This window comes from Meles meles, chromosome 1 (assembly GCF_922984935.1).
Source record: "Meles meles chromosome 1, mMelMel3.1 paternal haplotype, whole genome shotgun sequence".
NCBI classification, from domain to species: Eukaryota; Metazoa; Chordata; class Mammalia; order Carnivora; family Mustelidae; genus Meles; species Meles meles.
Genome location: NC_060066.1, coordinates 3,059,441 through 3,063,501, shown reverse-complemented (window position 1 = coordinate 3,063,501; position 4,061 = coordinate 3,059,441). Strand labels below are relative to the sequence as shown.

General features: G+C 51.0%; 1 long non-coding RNA gene across 1 annotated transcript; it reads right to left on the bottom strand.

Annotated features, from left to right (window-relative positions):
* Positions 1–212: 212 nt before the first annotated feature.
* On the bottom strand, positions 213–2,081 carry LOC123939938. The gene is made up of 3 exons (XR_006818014.1): positions 1,953–2,081; positions 1,414–1,494; positions 213–313 (listed from the first exon to the last, which is right to left on the bottom strand). It is a non-coding gene; the product is annotated as an uncharacterized LOC123939938 (long non-coding RNA).
* Positions 2,082–4,061: the final 1,980 nt, after the last annotated feature.

The window sequence follows — 4,061 nt, the reverse complement described above, 5'->3', positions numbered from 1 at the left end:
TGACAAGTACTTCTATCATAGTAGGAACAAAACTCACATCTAAGCAATTTCTGCACCTGAGCCCAACATGAACAGGACACGGAAACCACTTAGTTTGCATACACACCTCACTTTGTCCTTTTGTGCACCGCACAGAGGCTGAGGCAAGAATCCTGAACACACAGCAGCCAGGGCCACTGACACAGCCGTGCCGCGGGGGTCGTCCTTACCGGGAACATGCGAGTGGGAGTGGGGCAGCGGCTTGTGTAAGCCCAGGAGACGCACCTGCTCTCTGATCTGCTCCTTCCTCTGTTGTCTACTATGGCAAGGCAGCCTAGATGTGACGAACACACAGACACTGAAATTAACTTAAAATGGAGGGCGGATTTCAATGCAAACATTAAAAAAAATAAACATTTTAAAAATGCAAACATAAAACTTAAAAAAAAAAAAGAAAATTGGGGGGAAATCAAAGGCTAGACAAATAACTCCTCGACTGGACACCTGAGACACAATCCACGGAGGGAAAACATGCCTGGACTTCACCAGAATTAAAGCTTTTGTTCTGTGAGCAGATCCGTTAAAAGGGTCAGAAGACCAGACCAGCTCAGAGCGGGAGAAAATGTTTGCACCCTGAATATCTACAAAAACTAGACTCCAAACTATATTTTACGATTCTCAAAATTCAACAGTAAAAAGGCAAACAATCAGGGCGCCTGCATACCGTAGTCGGCTGGAACAAGCTCTCGGGTTTCCGCTCAGGCCATGATCTCCGGGTGACGGGATCGGGCCCCACCTGGGGCTCGCTGATCAGTGGGGAGTCTGCTTGAGATTCTTCCCCTCTGCCTCTGCCCCTCCCCCCCAAAACAAATACATTTTTTCAAATCTTAAAAAGAAAAAAGCAAACAACCCATTCTGAGCGTGGACAAGACCGGGAGAGGCACGCCGTGAAGAGGGGATTCTAGCCGCAAACGGGCCACCACTGCCTCCCGTCAGAGAGCTGCACACCCAAGCAAAGTAGATATCAGTACAACCCACCAGAGGGGCTGACGTGAAACGGTGACAACCAGCAAGCCGAGGAGCCTATGGAGAAACTGGATCGCTCCGTGCAAATGCCCTGTGGTACAGTCCCCAGGGAAAAGAGTTTTTCTTCAAAAACTAAACCTCCAACCACCGTTCGTCTGGACAATCATGCTCCTGGGTATTTCTCCCAGAGCAATGGCATCTTGTGTTTACAATAAATCTGTGCATGAATATTTATAGCGGTTTTATTTGTCTAACCAAAACGTGGAAACAACCTGAATGTCCTTAACTGGTGAGTCGTTAGTCTGTGGCCCGTCCACACAGGGAACATTCGTCACCAGTCAAACAGAACACAGCCACTAGCATGAGTCTCAAGTGTGCAGAATGGGAAAACCTCTTCCAAAAGGTTACCTGTTCCATGATTCTGTTTCCATGCCGGCCTCGAGATGACAAGATTATAGAAGTGGAGAACAGATGAGTGGTTTGGAGGAGCTAGAAAGGGGAGGAGGGAAGGAAGAGGCCATGGCTGTGAAGGTCTTCGCCGTGGTCCAGAACTTCGTATCTTGACTCTATCGATGTCACTATCCTAGTTGTAATATCGTTCTAGAGTTTTGCAAGATGTTATCATTGGGGAAACTCGGTATAGGGTACCTGAGATCTCACCAAACTATTCTATGTAACTGTAAATCTACAGTGATCTCAAAGTAAATAGGTTAATTAAAAAACAAACCATTCCAGTGTGCTAACAGCACTCCGCGCTCCCCCGCCCACGCCACACACACCAGGACAGAATTATTAGATTAATGTCACACCTTTTGCAAGAAACGTCTCTGCCCTCCCTGGGGAAGTCAGCTCCCAGGCTCAGACCCCACAGCAGGTGCGCAGGACACGTGAAACCGTATTCCAGAGAGTGAGAGCACAGTCCCTCCCCTGGAACTAAAGTCACTTACCCAGAAGCTGTGGGATGGAGGGTTTTCGCCTTCAAGTTCACCCCTGAAGGTGGTCGCTCGACACCAGCTCCTGCGTCTCCCACGTTTCCTGTCCCCCTCCCTGCTGGCATAGACGGCCTGATCCCCGCCATGCGGAACCGTCCCAAGAAATACCAGTAACAGACGAGCGCCGGGAAGGCCCCACCTTGTTTGGTTCCTTCATCCGTCACTGCAACATTCAAGTTTACACTTGCGACGTCTCCGGGGATTAGCCGCAGACAGTGAGCGCATGCGCGTCTCAAAGGTAGAAAGCTAGAAAAGGACAGAAGTGAGCAGCCGGCTGGCTGGGTGGCTCAGGGAACATCCCGTCTGCCCGTGGAGCGGGGGGGGGGGGCTGCTTCGTCCAGGCGGTTCTCCTACGGCTGCTACTGACTAGTGGGGTAACGGGATCAGCCCCAAAGACAGAGCTTCCTCGTCTGTCCATGGGCTTGCTGAGTGGCAGAAATGGTCGGTGCTGGACCTGGAGCAACCAGACGGCCGGTCTACCCCCACGGAGCTCCGCCCACTGCCACAGACCCCGGAGGGGAGCAGCCAGAAGGGGACCATATGGTGACATGGTGACAGCAACCTCTGAGGGCCTGCCCGCCCTCCCCCCGCCCAGTTCCCTTGTCTGGGGACCTTGTCTGAATAGCGTCTGCCCCTTCTCCTGCTCCAGACGAGGCATGATCTTTCCTGGTTTTGTGAACTGTGCCCTCTCCAGCCGCTGGGTTTCTCCCTGGTGTGTACCCCACCTCTCCAGCGCGCACACTTGCTCGATCCCTTCGGTTTAACTGGGGCCCCAGTTCTCTGACGGCCCGTGGACCTCACCTGTGAGGTGTGGCCGCCCGCGCCTTCCTCTGTCCAAAGCTGGCACAGCCCCAATTTTTGGAGCATGGCGTGAGCACTGCCCTCAGAGCCCCTGCCAAGTGCCTGTAAGACTTGCTACACTTCTAGGCCGAGAGCCGCAAACTCATCCTAATTCACATTCTCCCGAGCTCCTGGGAGCACTCCTGGGAGCACTCCTGTGGTGTACGCAACTTGTAGATTTCCTGCAGTCGAAGAGATCCATGGAAGTGATTTTTCATAGAGGGAGAGGCCACTTCGTAAACATTATGCTATCAAAGGTGTAAAACATATGACGATGTAAGTATTAGCTCTCCGCAACGATTCTCCGCTGTCCCTCCGCAACGATTCTCCGCTGTCCCTCCGCAACGATTCTCCGCTGTCCCTCCGCAACGATTCTCCACTGTCCCTCCGCAACGATTCTCCACTGTCTCTCCGCAACGATTCTCCGCTGTCCCTCTCGACACCTACTATGACGTTCTTCCAGATAAGCTACAGACACAGTATCGTTTAGCAAGGGTTTTGGCTCTAAATCAATATCCTAAAATTAACCATAATTCTAGGTACTGGTGGCAATTAAAAGTTAAATTCAGTCATTTATTTTTCAGGATTTTATTTATTTATTTGACAGAGAGAGAGAGAGAGAGCGCACAAGCAGGGAGAGGCAGACAGAGGGAGAGGGAGAAGCAGGCTCCCTGCAGAGCAGGGGGAGCCCAATGTGGGACTCGATCCCAGGACCCCGGGATCATGACCTGACCTGACCTGAAGGCAGTCGCCCAACCAACTGAGCCACCCAGGCATCCAATTAAATGTTAAATTTAAACTTTTTTTAAAAAGGAACATAAAAAATTAGGAGTATGTCTAAAAAATGTGTAAAACCTCTACACAGAAATCTAAAAAGCATTACTGAGCAATTTTTTTAAAAGATGGATTTATTTGAGACTGAGAGAGAGAAAGCATTAGTGGGAAGAGCAAAGGGAGCCAGAAACCCAGGCAGACCCCCACTGAGCACTGAGCCCCACGCAGGCTCCCTCTCACAACCCTGAGCTCATGACCTGAGCTGAAACCAAGAGTCAGGTGCTCAACCGACTGAGCCCCCGAGCGCCCCAACATTACCGAGGAACTTAAGAAGACCTAACAAATGGGTAAAGATAGCGCATCCTGAACTGGGACTCCTTAACGTAAAGACGCCGCTTGCATTGGCCAAATCGAGCCCCGCCTCTAGAGTCAATGCGATTCCAACAGGGT